This window comes from Nilaparvata lugens, chromosome 5 (genome assembly GCF_014356525.2).
Source record: "Nilaparvata lugens isolate BPH chromosome 5, ASM1435652v1, whole genome shotgun sequence".
Lineage (NCBI taxonomy): Eukaryota > Metazoa > Arthropoda > Insecta > Hemiptera > Delphacidae > Nilaparvata > Nilaparvata lugens.
The window spans coordinates 43,471,306-43,492,938 of record NC_052508.1 but is presented as its reverse complement, the minus strand read 5'-3'; the positions used below and the strand labels follow the sequence as shown (position 1 = coordinate 43,492,938).

The window sequence follows — 21,633 nt, the reverse complement described above, 5'->3', positions numbered from 1 at the left end:
GCATATTGTCATTTCAAAACAAAAACCGAACCCTCAACCTCCCCTTTTACATTTAAAACATCAATAAACATAACTATTTGGAAAACCTCTAATCCCTTCCAGCATATTGCAATTTCAAAGCAAAATCCTAACCTATCTTTCCACCTTTGAAATATCAAAAAGCATAATTCTACCTGGACCCTAGCCCTTTCTAGCATATTGCAATTTTAAAGAAAAAACCTAACCTAACCTTATGGAAAATTATTGAATATAATCCAAAAAAACCTAACCACTAACCCCCTAACCCCTTCACATTTGATAATTTAGATTTCAAAGCAAAATCATAACTCTACCAGGACCCTAGCCCTTTCTAGCATAATGCAATTTTAAAGCAAAAACCTAACCTAACCTTTTGAAACATTATTAAATATAATCCAAAAAAACCTAAACACTAACCTCTAACCACTTCTCATTTAATAATTTAGATTTCAAAGCAAAATCCTAACCCCTAACCTATCCTTTCACACTTGAAACATCAAAAAAACATAACTCTAACTGCACCCTAGCCCCTTCTAGCATATTGCAATTTCAAAGCAAAAACCTAACCTATCCTAATAACACATTATTAAATATAACCTAAATAAAACCTAACCTCCAACCCTTTCACATTTAATACTTTAGATTTATTCATCATCTTCAGAACAAAACATAAACATGTGGTTCATTACATGAACATATTCACAAACATGTGGTTCATTTCATGAACATATTCAGAAGCATGTGGTTCAAAGCAAAATCCTAACCCCCTAACCTATCCTTTTACCTTTGAAACATCAAAAAACATAACTCTACCTAGACCCTAGCCCCTTCTAGCATATTGCAATTTTAAAGCAAAAACCTAACCTATCCTAATAAAACATTATTAAATATAACCTGAATAAAAACTAACCCTAACCTTTGACTATAGAAATAAGTCTTCTTCTAGTCTTTCTTCTTTCTATAGTCAAAGCCCTAACTCTTTCACATTTGTTGAACGATAGACAAGGATAGCAACACCATTGCAAATCATACACTACCATTATAACGTGGACCTCACTATAGATACTCAAAGAATACTTTTGAATAACTATGTTATAACTGTGACTGTTGCTGGCCGTTACTCTGTTTCTGAGACAAAGAGAAGCTGCTGACACAATGGGCCATATGAATAAAGTTAAGCATTTGCTTATACTTCTAAAATATAGAGCATTTGCTTCATTTTCTATGAATAAACATGAGCAAAACCTTTTGCTCATGCTCATCAAAAAAATAGTTTGAGCATTTGCTCAAGAGTAAAAGCTTATACTCAAAACTGTATGAATAAACTAAAGCATTTGCTCAACTTTTGAAGCAAATGCTTCAAAGAAGGTGAGTCTAGTCTAGAGCAGCTTATCACCTTTTGCTCATAGTAAAATGGCTCAACTAATTCGTATGAGGGAGAGGAAACTATACCAGATACAATCATAACTTATAGTTGAGAACTATAAAACTCTTTTTAGATTCAACAATGATATATCACCATTATCCCTACAAAATAATAAATATTAGATACCTGATATAAAGATAGCCATCACAAAATAGGAAATAGGCATTTAAGAAGATGAGAGTGTAGACGATTATAAGAAGGCTATTGATATTATAAGAATATGCTGAAGAATATTATAGAGATTACATTTTTTCACGCTATTATTTCAAAAATCTAACTCAACTAACCTAAAACTCTATTCATAAATAGAAAACAGAGCAGACGACGCAAACACAAGCGGTGCACCCTGCTTGCATATTTAGCGCTTCCGTGAGCTATAAAAACAAATTAAGGCAACAAAAGCGAATCAGCTGATGAAAAATCTATAAAATACGTGAGCATTTGCTCCAGAGTTCAGGAGCATAAGGTAAGAGTATAAGGTAAAGCTTATTCATATAGAAATGAGCAAATGCTTTTGCTTCTACCTTTTGCTCATGAGCAAAACCTTATGCTCCATGCTCTTGCTCATGAGCATTAGCTCTGGTTTTATTCATATGGGCCAATGTGTGTCCATCTTGATTTTCTTGATTACTGTTTGGTGTTTGTAATGAAATAGGCACGCTTTGAAGGACAGCCATTATGGGGTAAATGGAAGGTTCTCATTGAATGCGCTCTTGTATGTGTTTCGGGTCACCGGACTTCCGCCGACCATGAAAACCGCCACTCACCAAAAATATGGTCAGCTTTTACGGACGCCACCAAAGTAGAAGAGTGAAAGACAAACTGGGTCTTTTCCTATTTGACATCTATCATTTTTTGGCAGCACTGAACCTGTATTCCTCCTAGTTTGTAGTAACGTTAAAAATCTGGTGTGGCGCACTCACACAACTTTCCTTGCCGTTATGAAAATTGATCACCTGACGCTAGTTAGTGTTCCCGCGCATGTCAAGTCTACTATTCAAAGATTTGAGCCAGCTGGTGACAGGGCAATAATCAATAATGCTGGAGACACACATGAGGTCTGCTATCTCTTCATAGTGAATGATTTAATAGATCAACAATAATTTGCAATTGAATAATCACATTTTCTCGAATTTAAAGCTTATTTTCAATTTTAGGTGAAAATGTTACTGAACATTAATTGTAGAGATTTTCATGCTCAATCTACTCCACTTGATTTTTTTGTCACAATTGTATCTGAGGGCAGAGCTCCTGAAATTTTTACAGATATGGTACTTGTTGCAGTTGATAGAGCTTATCAAAGACTATTTTAAGTATGAATTTGATCAAAATCGTTGGAGCCGTTTCCAAGAAAATCACGAAAAACCATGTTTTTGACAACATTTTCGCCATTTTAGCTGCCATCTTGAATTGCATTTGATCAAAATTGTTCGTGTTGGATCCTTTTAGTGAAAGGACCTTAAGTTCCAAATTTCAAGTCATTCCATTAATTGGGAGATGAGATATCGTGCACACAGACGCACATACACTCATACACACACACACACACACACACACACACACACACACACACACACACACATACAGACCAATACCCAAAAACCAGTTTTTTGGACTCAGGGGACCTTGAAACGTATAGAGATTTAGAAATTGGGGTATCTTTATTTTTTTCGGAAAGCAATACTTTCCTTACCTATGGTAATAGGGCAAGGAAAGTAAAAAGGCTGAAAAGTAGATAGGCATATGTAATAATACGAGACCTCACAACTTGCGTTACTTTGAAATTATAATATCACTTTTTAATATGAGTGAGTTTGAAAGCCATTTTAGAATGTCTTAGTAAACATTCAGATAAAAGATTCTATACTATGTCACAAAGTGAATTTTTGTGACGAATGGAGAGCCGTCGTCTAGTGTAAAATTAGCAAATTTATTCTGTTTTAGAATAAGAATAGGATCGACTGCCGGATATATTTTGTTAGACTTGTAGCAGTGTATGCACATTATCACCATCGTCGCCAATCCCTATGAATCAGCAGCATCCGTATCATCAGAACGATAAGCGGCTACCGAGTTGAGTCGGTATCATTCTTCTTGTAATTTCTGGTGAGAAATATTGTTTACCGGCCTGAATTAGTGTAGCAATTAGTATCATTGTCATCATTAGCTGCACCCTTAACATCAGGAGCAGCTGAGTCAAACCCTGTCACATGACCAGTGGCGTGATCGTCTTTTCAGACTCCCATTGGTCAGCAATCTTTTTTCCCCCGGCCTCCTAATTTTCAGCAACCGGGTGCTGCTTCAAGAAGACCTGGGAGAGAGGCAGTTGTTCGGTGAACGGGTTCGTGTACGGCTGCGTTCCGTGCGGCGCTCCCAATAGTGGTGTACTAGAGGGTTAATATTCTATTCTGTATTTTAGTGAATGGAATATTGTATGTCGAATTGCCAACTGTATTTGAAGGTGGATTCTCCTGGGGGATTTTCTATCTTGTCGGTTATTTTTCCTAAATTCGTATCACTGGGGGTGAACGAGTTATCCTTGGTTTTGGAACCTGTAAGGGATCTCAAGTTTGTGCTACAAATAGTTGAGTGGGGAATTTAGCTAGGCTCTTATAGCGGGTTATTTTTGAGTACTTAATTTATAAGTCTCGACTCTGTCGCTTCATGATGTTTTTAATTATAATACGGGAAGTGGGAATCGGTTCGCTATTCTCCGTATCAGTATCCACGTCGATTCAGGTAATTGTATGTCAGGACTGGTAGTCCGTATATTTTTCCTTCTCTGTAGAAAGGTGGCCTTTAGTTTAAAGAGTAATTTTTCTCCATTGAATTTTTATTCTTGTAGGGAAATCCCTGTCCTTTTTGAGAATAGTTTTACTCAATCAATTTTTTATTCTTGTAGAGAAATCCCTGTCCTTTTTGAGAATAGTTTTACTCAATTAATTTTTATTCTTGTGGGAAAATCCCTGTTCCTTTTGAGAATAGTTTTCTCGATTAATTTTTGTCCCTGCAGAGAAATTATTATCATTTATAGTAAGTTTTCCTTGCTTGGTTTTCATACTATAGAGTGGCCCAGTATTTCAACTTTTCTTAGCAGTTTCTGACTTGCTGTAATTCCTAGTAGGAAAATTCCAATCATTTCCTAGAGAACTCAGGTACAGCTTGAGTTCGTCCTTGTCAAAGTTGGTAGACTGCGACGTCCTTTCTCTTTCTTTCTCTCAACTTTCCCTCTACTAAAATCCTTCTAGCTCTCAGGTACAGCTTGAGGACTTCCTCGCCGAAGTTTCTAGACTGCGGCATCCTTTCTCTTTCTCTCTCTTAACTTTCCCTATTCTATAATCCTTCTAGCTCTCAGGTCCAGCTTGAGAACGTCCTTGTCGAAGTCACAGACTGTGACGCTTCCTGCTCTCAGTTCAAGACTAGAGATCGTCCCCGTCGCGGTCCTCAGACCAGCAAGAGGTGTAGGAAACCTTGTGTAGAGCAGATTAGAGATCGACCCAGTCGCGGTCCTCAGACCAGCGAGAAGCTTAGGAGAAACCTTGTAAACCCTTCCCTATCCTCTCATAATAGTCGACATACTGACTATTAATTTAAAAGCGTTTCGGACGATTGAGAGTGATTCCCATACCCTAAAGGGCAGTCACAGATTGGCCCTTAATAACCGGCACGCAGTTATCAGTTTAGCATGGGAATCCTGTTTAGCAGTTTCAGAATTGCTGAAAATCCTTTCCCAGCTGCAGGCTCGTGATTCAGAAATCCCACACCTCAAACCTTATTCTCTAGATTTCAATTACCACATAATTGAAATTGATATACTGTATTTAGCTAGCAGGTCCAGCCTGCTGAGAGCTAGAGCGCAATTCTCAGATTGCGGATTATTGAGCAGATATTTATTTGCTGTAGAGAATAATAATCTTATTATTGATTCTCTGTTCCCTATACCCTATACCGTATACCTCATACCATGCACCCTATTCTCTATAGCTTACACCCTATACCATGCCCTATTTAACTACATCTTAAATACTACTAATAACTCCATAGCTCCGTCATACCTTTACCCCATAGCTCTCACCTTAAACCCCATAGAAAAACCACATCCCGGGCTTGCAGGTACAGCTTGCTCGCCGTCAATTCGCAGTTGGTTCAGATTGCGTACTACCTTTATAAATAGAATTATTGGTAGGGATCTGATAGTCAGATCCGTCTCCTTGTGTAGGGTTATCTTAATATCCCTGAACACCCACCCTGTATTCCAAAGGCCAAGGGCCGAATCGGCCAGTAACGCCACGGGCAAACACTCTTCCCCTGAAAGTAAAAATCTCGCGAAAGAAGCAGAGGGTAAAGAATCAGGATAGAGGGAGAAGTGTAGGTCCGGTATCTCCACCTGTCAGTACGGCTACTGACCCCGACCCATATCCGACTGTAGCTAGTCCGCGTTGTAGCAATACTCCGCAATTATTAGGAAACCTAGAGGGTGGAATAGGACATGCTAATAAAACTGACGTCTCCGAACGTGGGGCTAAGACGTCTGGCGCCCAAGAAAATCGCGAAGAGGGTTTAGGTGAATCCCAATCTGCGATGAGTGTACATGGAGAGGAGACTACTCATCAGGATGATGAAGTCGTACAGGCGGTCCGCCGGGAGGACCTCGCGGAACGCGAAGCCGACCCCAGAGTGTCATGGGTGTATCGGCTGAATAAGGAGGAAGCGGTCGGCTACCTAGAGAGTCTCGGCCTGTCGGCAGCGGGGACTGTGAAGGAGCTGAGGAGGAGGATGGTCGAGCACCTTTGATCCCGGACCGCTGCTGCCTTTCAACCAGGTACAGAGCCGGCACTGTCCCGCTCTTCAGGCACGTATAGTCAGGGAGAAGTCTGCGACAAGGTAAGAAGTTGGAATTTACATTTTGATGGTGTATCGGATGCTCCCAGTTTCATCGAGAGGCTCGCGGAACTCCAGGGCGCATATGGGATCTCTGGGGAGCAATCTCTTATAGCCCTGCCGGAGCTGATGGAGGGAGGGGCCCTACTTTGGATGCGGAATCGTCGCTCCCAGTGGAGGACGTGGGCTGATTTTGTAGAGGCATTTAAACTCTGTTATTATCCTCATTCTTATAGTAACGACCTTGAGAGTCAGATCATTGCAAGGAAGCAGAGGGAGGGCGAACCGGCTGATGAGTATGTCGAAGCCTTGCTTACCTTAATGAGACGGTTAGGTAGTTATGAGGGGGATAGGATGCTTCAAATATTGTATTTAAATTTATTACCACGGTATAAATTATATGTTCGTAGTGTAGGGGTTAAAAATGTAGTTGAGTTGTTAGATGTAACCAGAGAGTATGAGGCGATTCGTGCTGAAGAGAGAAACGGGAGGTTATCTCTGAAAAGCACGAAAAGTGAAGGACAAAAACGGAGTGATTTTCAGTCTAAAGCTGCACCGAAAATACGAGAAAATAGAGTAGGAGAAATACAAGAGCCTAAGTCTTGGAATTGTAATAGAATAGGGCATTGGAAGTCGAGTTGTCCCGAAATTTCTAGTTGTCAAAAGTGTAGAGAAATTTTTGACTATTGTAAATGTGTCTCACAAACCAATAAGATATCAAGAATCGCTGTAGTGAAGTCATCACATGTTTTAAGTACGAGGTCAAAGTTGGGGGATGAGTGCATTTTTATTGATGTAGAAATTGCAGGGCAAAAATTTATTGCACTATTAGATATGGGAGTAGAGGTATCCTGTATTAGTGGAAAAGCTCTTAAAGTGTTAGAGCAAGTAGGGTGTGTTAGAAAAGAAAATTGTAGTCATCATGAAATATTAACTAATGGGAAGTATAATAATTTTTCCACAAAAATTATAACTAATTTAAAAGTAGAAAATGTTTTAGTTTCATTTCAACCGGTAGTTGTAGAGGGGCTTTCCCACGATGTGTCATTGGGTATGTCATTTATGAAGCATCATAATATGAATATTCAAATGCATAATAGAATTGTAGAGTGGGAACCTAGTATAGTAGATAATGGAGTAACAGGGAGCTTAAAGCGTGAAGGGATGTCTAAGTCTTGTATCTCAAAAGTTGCTACAGTAGCTAGCAAGAGACGGGAGAGTGAGAGTGATGGAGATGGGATTTATGTCCATGTGGGAGTAGGTGGAATGGATCTCAATGCTTTAATTGATACGACGACAGATAAAACATTTATCTCTTCTGAAGTAGCCAACCGTCTTGGAGTAGAGGGGGAGCCCATATTACCGGTTATCGTTTGTGGGAAAAATTATAATTGGAAGGTATCTATCACATCTAATATAAACTCGCGAATGGTTTTAGGATTGGGAAATCTCCGTGATATGAGAGCTGTAATAGAGTTACAGCCTCATGGTATTCGCTTAGGGAGTAGGGATGATGAGGGAAAATTATCAGTTGTCTCCGGGATGGAGAAGGTAGATAAACCCCCTGTAAGAAAACTTGAAAAGTTTTCACCTATCTCTGAAGAAGCTCCTGTAAGCGGGAAAAAAGTAAAACTCCATAAAAGAGTTGAATCTATTAAACTTTATACCTGTCCTAAAAATATAGAGAAGCAGGGGAATGCTTTAAATATTAAGAATAGGCAGGACAAGGTTGTAGTACGGGATGTACTGTCACGATTTTCTGATAGAGAGGGGGGCGTGTTGAATAGAGCTAACTCAGGTTGTAGTGCAACTCATTCAATTGAAAATCGCCGTAGCGGTAGCGAATTTAGTGGGAAAGGAGAATTGAAAACCCGATCTGTGGTAAAGAGATCAGGGGTGAATGACTTTGATAATAATTTATCGTATTACAGTTTTCAACGGTATAGGAGCCGATGGAGAAGAGCGAAAGAAATAGGTAGTATTGCTGATGTGTGGAGTGGGTTGCCGAATGTGCGTTTCAAGCTGCTCGAGTGTAGGAGCAGTACTAGGTAGATTTCTAATGTGTCCCGTATGAGGGGTGAATGGTTCTCTCTTCTTCATTCATCTTTTCTTTTCATTCTTCACAGATGCTGGTGCGCCGTTTTACTTTTCCTTTCTTTTCAGATTACTCCATACCTGTGTTGCTGTCGGCTAGGGGCTTTCGTTATCGTGTTATCGGGAGATAACGAGCGACGAAGTCTATTGCTAATATTCCTGTTATAATCATTGGAGCAACAGGTTATTTCTTTTTCAGCACTGGGTCATGCTTATCTTGTGACTTCGAAAAGCCTGACCTACTGCACTGATTATTCATTTCCTTTTCAGCTTGACACTCTTCTTTCATCTCTCTCTTTATTCGTCCCGTTATCTTCTCTCTTTCATTTCCTTCTTGTTTTCTTGAGTGCTGTACTTCGGGTGTGTGATCGTGGGTTCAACACGGAGTCAACCGGTACCTCGGATGCTGTATTTTCTTCTCATCGCCAACCCCCCCCCCCCTCCTTAGTAGGAGTGGGGTGTCACAAAGTGAATTTTTGTGACGAATGGAGAGCCGTCGTCTAGTGTAAAATTAGCAAATTTATTCTGTTTTAGAATAAGAATAGGATCGACTGCCGGATATATTTTGTTAGACTTGTAGCAGTGTATGCACATTATCACCATCGTCGCCAATCCCTATGAATCAGCAGCATCCGTATCATCAGAACGATAAGCGGCTACCGAGTTGAGTCGGTATCATTCTTCTTGTAATTTCTGGTGAGAAATATTGTTTACCGGCCAGAATTAGTGTAGCAATTAGTATCATTGTCATCATTAGCTGCACCCTTAACATCAGGAGCAGCTGAGTCAAACCCTGTCACATGACCAGTGGCGTGATCGTCTTTTCAGACTCCCATTGGTCAGCAATCTTTTTTCCCCCGGCCTCCTAATTTTCAGCGACCAGGTGCTGCTTCAAGAAGACCTGGGAGAGAGGCAGTTGTTCGGTGAACGGGTTCGTGTACGGCTGCGTTCCGTGCGGCGCTCCCAATAGTGGTGTACTAGAGGGTTAATATTCTATTCTGTATTTTAGTGAATGGAATATTGTATGTCGAATTGCCGACTGTATTTGAAGGTGGATTCTCCTGGGGGATTTTCTATCTTGTCGGTTATTTTTCCTAAATTCGTATCACTGGGGGTGAACGAGTTATCCTTGGTTTTGGAACCTGTAAGGGATCTCAAGTTTGTGCTACAAATAGTTGAGTGGGGAATTTAGCTAGGCTCTTATAGCGGGTTATTTTTGAGTACTTAATTTATAAGTCTCGACTCTGTCGCTTCACGACGTTTTTAATTATAATACGGGAAGTGGGAATCGGTTCGCTATTCTCCATATCAGTATCCACGTCGATTCAGGTAATTGTATGTCAGGACTGGTAGTCCGTATATTTTTCCTTCTCTGTAGTAAGTTGGCCTTTAGTTTAAAGAGTAATTTTTCTCCATTGAATTTTTATTCTTGTAGGGAAATCCCTGTCCTTTTTGAGAATAGTTTTACTCAATTAAGTTTTATTCTTGTAGGGGAATCCCTGTCCTTTTTGAGAATAGTTTTACTCAATTAATTTTTATTCTTGTGGGAAAATCCCTGTTCCTTTTGAGAATAGTTTTCTCGATTAATTTTTGTCCCTGCAGAGAAATTATTATCATTTATAGTAAGTTTTCCTTGCTTGGTTTTCATACTATAGAGTGGCCCAGTATTTTAACTTTTCTTAGCAGTTTCTGACTTGCTGTAATTCCTAGTAGGAAAATTCCAATCATTTCCTAGAGAACTCAGGTACAGCTTGAGTTCGTCCTTGTCGAAGTTGGTAGACTGCGACGTCCTTTCTCTTTCTTTCTCTCAACTTTCCCTCTACTAAAATCCTTCTAGCTCTCAGGTAAAGCTTGAGGACTTCCTCGCCGAAGTTTCTAGACTGCGGCATCCTTTCTCTTTCTCTCTCTTAACTTTCCCTATTCTATAATCCTTCTAGCTCTCAGGTCCAGCTTGAGAACGTCCTTGTTGAAGTCACAGACTGCAATGCTTCCTGCTCTCAGGTACAACTTGAGAACGTCCTTGTCGAAGTTCCCAGACTGCGACGCTTCCCGCTCTCAGGTACAGCTTGAGAACGTCCTTGTTGAAGTCACAGACTGCAACGCTTCCTGCTCTCAGGTACAGCTTGAGAACGTCCTTGTCGAAGTCACAGACTGCGACGCTTCCTGCTCTCAGTTCCAGACTAGAGATCGTCCCCGTCGCGGTCCTCAGACCAGTGAGAGGTGTAGGAAACCTTGTGTAGAGCAGGTACTCAGTCACAGATTAGAGATCGACCCAGTCGCGGTCCTCAGACCAGCGAGAAGCTTAGGAGAAACCTTGTAAACCCTTCCCTATCCTCTCATAATAGTCGACATACTGACTATTAATTTAAAAGCGTTTCGGACGATTGAGAGTGATTCCCATACCCTTAAGGGCAGTCACAGATTGGCCCTTAATAACCGGCACGCAGTCATCAGTTTAGCGCGGGAATCCTGTTTAGCAGTTTCAGAATTGCTGAAAATCCTTTCGCAGCTGCAGGCTCGCGATTCAGAAATCCCACACCTCAAACCTTATTCTCTAGATTTCAATTACCACATAATTGAAATTGATATACTGTATTTAGCTAGCAGGTCCAGCCTGCTGAGAGCTAGAGCGCAATTCTCAGATTGCGGATTATTGAGCAGATATTTATTTGCTGTAGAGAATAATAATCTTATTATTGATTCTCTGTTCCCTATACCCTATACCGTATACCTCATACCGTGCACCCTATTCTCTATAGCTTACACCCTATACCGTGCCCTATTTAACTACATCTTAAATACTACTAATAACTCCATAGCTCCGTCATACCTTTACCCCATAGCTCTCACCTTAAACCCCATAGAAAAACCACATCCCGGGCTTGCAGGTACAGCTTGCTCGCCGTCAATTCGCAGTTGGTTCAGATTGTGTACTACCTTTATAAATAGAATTATTGGTAGGGATCTGATAGTCAGATCCGTCTCCTTGTGTAGGGTTATCTTAATATCCCTGAACACCCACCCTGTATTCCAAAGGCCGAGGGCCGAATCGGCCAGTAACGCCACGGGCAAACACTCTTCCCCTGAAAGTAAAAATCTCGCGAAAGAAGCAGAGGGTAAAGAATCAGGATAGAGGGAGAAGTGTAGGTCCGGTATCTCCACCTGTCAGTACGGCTACTGACCCCGACCCATATCCGACTGTAGCTAGTCCGCGTTGTAGCAATACTCCGCAATTATTAGGAAACCTAGAGGGTGGAATAGGACATGCTAATAACTATTATCATCAGAATCTTTCCACTGAAATTTTGTAAACATGGTTAATGTAGCATTCCATTCTATTCAGGTCACCTACTGAAAACATACCAAGTGGGTCGCGGTGTAGATTTTGGATTCTTGTTTGATAATCATGAATATATTACAGGACTATATTTTTTGGCGTCATCAAAGAGACCACTGCACTAGTTTTCATTGAATGAAAATAATACCATTTTCCCTAAAAATATATTTTGTCTGCTTTTAAATTGTATAAAAATAAAAGCAAAAACTGATTTACTTTTGACATTTTAAAAGAACCAAAATGAGTTTAGAAATAGAGCCAACATTACATTTATAAACCAAACTTTTATGAAAACATTTTGAGAGACTAGTTTCTGTTGTTGCACCATTTTTCTTGAGTTATTACTCATCTCAAGTAACTGGTTTATTTTATTCGAAATTGACTATATAATTTTTATAATGAAATCAGTGCTGTAGACTATTTTAAATTATCATGATTTATTTCTAATGACCAGGCATTCCTGGATAGATCGATCACGTCTTCAGTTATAGGATGGTCATAGTTGACTAGACCCAACTATAGGCCTGCCACAACGTAGACCCACGCTAATCCATGAAAAGCAACTCATGCCGTACGTAGGATGTTTTGTAAACCATTGCTAAGCTTCTCCAGACATCTGTGTAATACATGCAATACATCCACTTGTCAGCTGATTGATTATGAATAATTCTATAGCAATGGTTTACAAAACATCCCACGGCGTGGGTTGTTTCGTGGATTAGCGTGGGTCTGCTTTGCGGCGGGCCATATGAGCGTATAATAGAGGTACTGTAAGATATAGGCCATACGAAAAACCAAACATGGTGTATTTCAAATCGAAAATTGGTAGATTGTTTGTTTTTTTTTTATTAAATTCCAATTTTACAAAGATTAACATCAACATTTTTAGGTGCTCTTAGAAGTTATAGGAAGGAGAATTAATCAGCCTGCAAATATAAAAATACCTCTTGAGGAGAAAATACTTTTTACAGTTTGGATGTTGAGCAAACCAGAGACATTCTTAGCTGCTGATGACAGATATAATTTTTCTCAAAGTACTGCTCATAGAACATTCTATGAGATAGTGGATGTCATTGCAGCTTCAGTAGATGAACATGGTCGACACTCTTGCAGCAACAAAAGTCATCTGATGTAATTAGTAATAGCCTTTACCAACTTCATAACTTGTGCTTGCTACATAAGAACTTCCTTTAATACAAGATTATCACCGGGTTGCACAACGGTCTGTTAACTTTTAATCCCAAATAAATTTCACTTTTGTTGCATCAGTAGTCCACACATGACACTCTGTGGTGACTTCTGTAACATAAAGGAAACAATGATATTAAAACATCATTAAGTAGTGAACATGATTGACTTCCATAAGGTAGGTCTACTAACCATTATGTTATAATTACTAGTAGTGCAGTCTATATACAGTGGTGCTTGCAAAATACATTGTAGTTCTTAATTTTCAATATGTTATAAATCACTCTCAAACAGGCTGTATCAGTGCCACTTTTTTGAAGTTGTCTTTCGAAGGAAACTTCAAGCTTGGCTACAAAATCTTACAGAAGCTTCATTAAATTACACCGGAAGAGTAGCTCAAATAATGTTATAATCATGAACATATAACATACAAGAAACGCGACTATAGTGAGGTCACGTTATATTGGCAGTAGAGTAATATAGAAGAACAACGTTGCCGATTCTCTGTCTTTTATAGCTGATACCAGTATATCTTATGTAATATCAATTGTTCATTCTTATTTAGAACAATCAATTTATTGTACTCATCAAGTGAATATACTTTTCAATAAATAATACACTTGCATAATTGGATTGAAAATTTTGTTAATAGTTAACAATTATTGATTGTATTTCTACATTGTAAAAAATCTGACAAAAGGATAGCAACACCAATGTTAATCAAATACTGGCATTCAATCAAATACTGGCATTCAATCAAATACTGACTATCCTATGGAAAATTAAAGGTTACAAATTTTCCTGAACATTTTATTTGTCTCACAGTTTTAGAGATTTCTCTATACTGTAAGTCTTCTAGGTTTTTCTCTGTATCTTCTTTAGTATTGACGAAAAGACAGACTTCTTCCAATTGTGGAGTAGCTTGGTTCAAGTTTTCAAAATGCAATGGGTTTAAAGCTGCATATTATACACCAAAGTTTTCACAAATTCTTCTATAAAAAAGTTGTTGATTTTCTTTAAAAATCTGCTGTTCTCAAACAATGTAGAGCAACAAAAGCTGTCAAAATTTTCGCTTAGAAAGCATAGCCTGCATGGACTTGTAATGAAGGAAAATTTTGTTGGCAACTTTCTCAGTGTTTACAATGTATGGAAAACAAAAATCATGTTAGAGGGATTTTAACAAGTTGAGGAAGCAATTTTGCTGTAATTTTAACATATTGCCATAATTTGTTAAAAACTTTGAATGACAACTCTAATGTAAAAGCTCCAAGTTTCTAGCTTGGCGTAAATTATCACAGTATCTACAAAAAATAGCAGCAGAATATGGTAAAATTATTTATACCAATGTGACTACTATCACTAATCGTTATTATGTGATAGAAATTATATTATAAGAGGATTGCATGAAAGCGCCTTACCTGCTACTAAACCAGCCATCTCGATGTGGCCATAGTTTTGTTTCAGATAGGACTGGAAGTCCAAGCTGCCTGTAAAACAAAAATCGTAAAGTTTCAGTACTTGAGCAATTGAATTCAAATTAAAATCAATCTTTATGAAATGCAGAGGACCTGCATAGCAAATAAAATTATTCTTATAGAAAGCAAGAGATAATTTTCATAATCTTTATAATACATAGGCCTATTCCATAGAATAACAAACTTTTTAATGAAATGAAAATGAGTGAAGTTTATTAGGTTAAAGTTTATGTTTAGCCGATTAAGTATTCTGAAATTTTATAATGAAATTCTATTTATTTTTTTAATAAATTATGCCATAAACAAAATATGAATAGGTATTGAGGTTAAACAGCAATAAAAATCTTAGAAGAAACAGAAGTAGCCAAAATCAAAAGTAAATATTTCAATGCTATTTAAATGGATCAATATCTTTCATGACCACACAGAATAATATTAACAAAATATTATATTATTTATTCTATTATTCACAATTTCCTTGATGAACACTAAAAAGCCTACTATAAAAGTTTTGGATACCGTAGATCACGTCATGAGCACATATATATTCTAATATAATAGTATAATACTAAACTAATAATATTGCGTTGTTTACTTGACTGCAGACCAGAGCAGACAACGCGAAACTATCAACCAATAGGAGCGCTCCGATTCCGGGTGACTCGGGCTATCCTATAACTTCGTAGCCCGTACTATTTGGTCGGGTCACGATTCATGACCCGGGCGAGAAAAATCAAAGATGGCGACCGGATGATGAACTGTCAAAAGCTCCCATGAAACGCGGGTCGCCTAGCTCGAGTCACTCGAGTCATTGGAGCAGTGTATCCATGCAAATGAGCGTTGCTTACATAACTACAAGGCTAGAACCATCAGGTGATCAGCTGTTCAAAAGCGTACACTTCAACCCGTGTTTACATTAAAAACCCTACGGTGTACACACGTACGTTTGCCTCGGGTGAGCATGCGTGTATGAGCTTGCATTCGCATGTCTGGACACTGTTCGCTGAGGCATGTGGGCGAACCGGAACCCTGACGGCACCGTTTTTGGCGTGCTCAAAGGCGCCTCGGGCGAGCATTGAATGTACGTGTGGACGCGTTTTTGCCATACGGGTGAGGCAAAACGTAAACATTTAAGGCGTCATAGAATTAGGTTAATGAATGACAAATCAAATTATGATCCAATGACTAATTGTGAATTGTAGGATTTTTGTAATTTTGTAGGATATGTGGATTGTCAAATATTTAAATAGAAACATGCATGTAGAATATGCTTTGAATCATAATTAACAAATTTATAACTCCATAATTTAAGTGGAAATAGCTTCTCTACAGGGTTCCTACAAAAAAGTATAGGTCACATTATTATCTTACTGTGGCTATCAAATAATCTTGTGTTTGTTTTATGTTATCAATCAGAGTTGGTAATTTTGATTGTAAACTTCAGTATGTTATATGTTTCAGATAGCTAGGCTATAGTATTTTTTTTAGTATTTATTTAAATAAGTCCATAAAAGGGATCACTAAAGTGAAGCCCACTGGGACACGTCAAAAATGTAAAAAAGACAACTGCCCAGGGGCAGAAATCAAATACGAAAATAGGCACTCACCACACTGCTCTCCAACATACAGAACTCACGGAGTGAGTACAGAGGGTGATCCGTCAGCAGGCTCCTCAGAGCCCCTCGAATACATAGAGAGATTTATTCAAACTTTGAACAAGTATTCCTTAATGGTAAATCTTGAAGCTAATCTTTTGGAGAATCTTGTTTTTTTATGTATATGAGCAGAGTTGGTTTAAAATAGGCAGCAATTCAGTATTTGATTCAATTTATGGCTAATTTTGTTAAAGAAGACTGTCAATTTTGTAGGACAGTGTTAAGTGCTTTGATAAGGTCATCAAAACTTCTGGAATTATTGTGGAAATTTCCTCTTTTGAATTGACAATCTCATATCTTATAGCAATTTATTTCCTTACTTCAACCTACAATTGTTCAACCTACCAACATCGTTTGTTAAGTTATATTTTCAATTTTATTATTATACTAGTCATCAAAATAGATGATACAGCTGCATTTTGTAATAATTATCTTCAATGATGGAATGACGCCATTGTTGTCAATTTGTCATGATGTGGAAAATTTACTTCTACCATGTAACGTGTCGTCTGCAAATCAGATAGCTTTTTGAATGCCGAGGCATACGTGGATCGCGTCCACAAGGACGTACAGTGAATGTTGAGGCATATGTACATACGATTGTTCGCGCGAATCTGTACGGACGTGTGTACAAGGCGTATGCTCACCCGAGGCAAACGTACGTGTGTACACCGTTTGAAGCCTTGTACACACGTCCGTATAGATTCACGCGAACAATCGTATGTACACATGCCTCGGCATTCACTGTACGTCCTTGTGGACGCGTGCCACGTATGCCTCGGCATTCAAAAAGCTATCTGATTTGCAGACGACACGAAGACATGGTAGATGTAGATTTTCCACAACATGACTACAATGGCGTCATTCCATCATTGAAGATAGTTATCACAAATTGCAGCAGTATCATTTTATTTCAATGACTTATATAATAAAATCAAAAATAAAACTTGACAAACGATGTTGGTGGGTTGAACGATTGTAGGTTGAAGTAAGGAAATAAATTGCTACATGACATAAGATTGACAATTCAAACTTTATTAGGTTGTCAAAACATCATTTTGTTAATATACCGAATCTAATTCAACTAGTTATCTAAACAATAATGATATCATCATGAGGGAAGCAATAACTCCACAAGAACGATTGGCTCTAACTTTGAGATTCTTGGCATTAGGGGATTCATTTGTTGGTTCCCAATATCTATTCTGAATCTCAAAAAAAAGAAAATTTCTACAATAATTCCAGAAGTTTTGATGACCTAATCAAAGCACTTGACACTGTCTCAAAAAATTTACAGTCTTCTTTGAGGAAATTAGCAATAAATTGAATCAAATACTGAATTGCTGCCCATTTTGAACTAGCTCTGCTCATACACATGACAAAACAAGATTCTCCAAAAGATTAGCTTCAAGATTTACCTTTAAGAAAATACTAGTTGAAAGTTTGAATAAATCTCTCTATAGATAGCCTAGCTATCTAAAACGAATAATATCATATTGAAGATTACAATTTTAATTAACAACTCTGATTGATAACATGAAACAAACACAAGATGATTTGATAGCCACAGTAAAATAATATTTGAGCTATACTTTCTTGTAGGAACCCTGTAGAGGAGCTTTTTTCACTTAAGTTATGCAGTTCTAAATTTGTTAATCATGATACAAATTATATACTCCATGCATGTTTCTATTTAAATTAATTTAATAGTTTCTATTTGACAATCCACATATCCTACAAAATGACAAAAATCCTACAATTTACAATTAGTTATTGGATCACAATTTGATTTGTCATTCATTAACCTAATTCATTGGAATTAGGTTATGACGCCTTCAATGTTTACGTTTTGCCTCACCCGTATGGCAAAATCGCGTCCACACGTACATTCAATGCTCGCCCAAGGCGCCTTTGAGCACGCCAAAATACCGACAGGGTTCCGGTTCGCCCACATGCCTCAGCGAACAGTGTCCACACGTGCGAATGCAAGCCCATACACGTATGCTCGCCCGAGGCGCCTTTGAGCACGCCCGGGCTTGCATTCGCACGTCTGGACACTGTTCGCTGAGGCATGTGGGCGAACCGGAACCCTGACGGTATTAAGCCTTGTACACACGTCCGTACAGATTCGCGCGAACAATCGTATGTACATATGCCTCAACATTCACTGTACGTCCTTGTGGACGCGATCCACGTATGCCTCGGCTTTCAAAAAGCTATCTGATTTGCAGACGACACGAAGACATGGTAGATGTAGATTTTCCACATGACAACAATGGCGTCATTCCATCATTGAAGATAGTTATCACAAATTGCAGCAGTATCATTTTATTTCAATGACTTATATAATAAAATCAAAAATAGAACTTGACAAACGATGTTGGTGGGTTGAACGATTGTAGGTTGGAGTAAGGAAATAAATTGCTACATGACATAAGATTGACAGTTCAAACTTTATTAGGTTGTCAAACATTATCTTGTTAATATACTGAATCTAATTCAACTAGTTATCTAAACAATAATGATATCACTTTCTTCCAAAAAGAAAATTTCTACAATAATTCCAGAAGTTTTGATGACCCAATCAAAGCACTTAACATTGTCTCACAAAATTGACAGTCTTCTTTAAGGAAATTAGCAATAAATTGAATCAAATACTAAATTGCTGCCCATTTTAAACTAACTCTGCTCAAACACATGACAAAACAAGATTCTCCAAAAGATTAGCTTCAAGATTTACCTTTAAGGGAATACTAGTTCAAAGTTTGAATAAATCTCTGTATAGATAGCCTAGCTATCTAAAACGTATAATATCATATTGAAGATTACAATTTCAATTAACAACTCTGATTGATAACATGAAACAAACATAAGATGATTTGATAGCCACAGTAAAATAATATTTGAGCTATACTTTCTTGTAGGAACCCTTTATAGAAGCTTTTTTCACTTAAATTATGCAGTTCTAAATTTGTTAATCAGGATACAAATTTCATATTCCATGCATGTTTCTATTTAAATATTTGACAATCCACATATCCTACAAAATTACAAAAATCCCACAATTTACAATTAGTTATTGGATCACAATTTGATTTGTCATTCATTAACCTAATTCCAATGAATTAGGTTATGACGCCTTCAATGTTACGTTTTGCCTCACCCGTATGGCAAAATCGCGTCCACACGTACATTCAATGCTCGCCCGAGGCGCCTTTGAGCACGCCAAAATACCGACAGGGTTCCGGTTCGCCCACATGCCTCAGCGAACAGTGTCCACACGTGCGAATGCAAGCCCATACACGTATGCTCACCAGAGGCAAACGTACGTGTGTACACCGTTTTATGGCGTGCTCAAAGGCGCCTCGGGCGAGCTTTGAATGTACGTGTGGACGCGTTTTTGCCATACGGGTGAGGCAAAACGTAAACATTGAAGGCGTCATAACCTAATTCCAATGAATTAGGTTAATAAATGACAAATCAAATTGTGATCTAATAACTAATTGTAAATTGTAGGATTTTTGTGATTTTGTAGGATATGTGGATTATCAAATATTTAAATAGAAACATGCATGGAGTATATAATTTTTTATCATGTTTAACAAATTTAGAACTGCATAATTTAAGTGAAAATAGCTTCTCTACATGGTCCCTACAAAAAAGTATAGCTCACATAATTATTATCTTACTGTAGTGGCTATCAAATCATGTTGTGTTTGTTTTATGTTATCAATCAGAGTTGGTAATTAAAATTGTAATCTTCAATATGATATTATATGTTTTAGATAGCTGGGCTATCCATAGAGAGATTTATTCAAACTTTGAACTAGTATTCCTTATTAAAGGTAAATCTTTAAGCTGATTTCTTGGAAAATCTTGTTTTGTCATGTGTATGAGCAGAGTTAGTTTAAAATGGGCATCAATTCAGTATTTGATTCAATTTTTGGCTAATTTCGTTAAAGGAGACTGTCAATTTTGTAGGGCAGTGTTAAGTGCTTTTGATTAGGTCATCAAAACTTCTAGAATTATTGTAGAAATTTCCTTTTTTGAGATTCAGAATAGATATTGGAAACCAACAAATGAATCGCCTAATGCCAAGAATCTCAAAGTTAGGGCCAATCGTTCTTGTGAAGTTATTGCTTCCCTCATGATGGTACTGTATCATTTGTTTTGGATAACTAGTTGAATTAGTTTCAGTATATAAACAAAATAATGTTTTGACATCCTAATAAAGTTTGTATTGACAATCTCATATCTTATGTCATGTAGCAATTTATTTCCTTACTTAAACCTACAATCGTTCAACCCACCAACATCGTTTGTTGAGTTTTATTTTCGATTTTATTATACAAGTCATTAAAATAAATGATACAGCTGCATTTTGTAATAATTATCTTCAATGATGGAATGACGCCATTGTTGTCATGATGTGGAAAATTTACATCTACCATGTCTTCGTGTCGTCTGCAAATCAGATAGCTTTTTGAATGCCGAGGCTTTTTGAATGTTCGCGCGAATCTGTACGGACGTGTGTACAAGGCTTTAGTTGAATGGAATTTTTCATGAATAAACGTTTAATACAACTGATAATCACTTTTTTGGAATAGAGACTTGTTATTTTATTTTTCCAATTCAAATTTTATATATCATAAATTTCAAGGGTAGTAATCATTGAATTATATTAATATTTTTAGTTATTGGTTAACCAATTTGTAGGTTACCGGTACTTGTTTCAAGATAGCTTATTCAAATTCAAACTTACTTCATTTACAAAAGTATTAAGTTTAGCAGAGTCATGGTTTATAAATGAGAATTATCATGTTATTGAACAACAATGAATTATAAAAACATTGTTGATAATCTAAATTATTCTTTTAAGTTTAAGTTTCTTTCTAAACGAATTTAAGTACGATGTATTTATGGGTGCGCTCAACTCTATTCTGGAGTTTAAGACTAAATTCATTATTTTTTCAAAACTTTCAAGTAAAAAAGTGTTTATTTTGTATTGTGTAGGATAAATATTACACACATATATATATATATATATATATATATATATATATATATATATCAAAGCTTTTTAGGCTTATATGATTCATAGCTGGCATACATTTAATAGAGAATGAGTTACATTTATAAAATAGTGTACCCTGGTAGGTCTACAAAATTAACTGTATAGTTTACACCGTAATTTTTTTATTGACATTATGACATTTACAATCATAAATAATATTTCAATTGAACTACTGTAGGGAGACTGGGGCTAGTGTGGACACGGGGCTGGTGTAGACAAGTCAGCTGTTCCCATCTATACTGATACAATCTCGGGAAATTAATTTTCTTAGGTTGGCAACATGACTTCTAACCGCATGTGTAAGTTTGGAGTCGATCGCATTTGAGGTTAAGTTGGAATAAAAATACAACGTTTTTGGCGCTTCAACTGTAAAATCTCGTCATCTTTTAAGGTAATAAATCATTCAATTATTATATGTTTGGAAAGTTTCTTTGTATTTAATTCAATATTAGTTATTATCTTGATTACTCAGGAATAAAGCCTCT

General features: G+C 37.4%; 1 protein-coding gene across 1 annotated transcript in view; it reads right to left on the bottom strand.

Annotated features, from left to right (window-relative positions):
• Positions 1-21,633, bottom strand: part of LOC111048918 (integrator complex subunit 12) — a 73,086-nt gene that overhangs the window by 45,832 nt on the left and 5,621 nt on the right. The gene's annotated exons all lie outside the window — the stretch shown is intronic.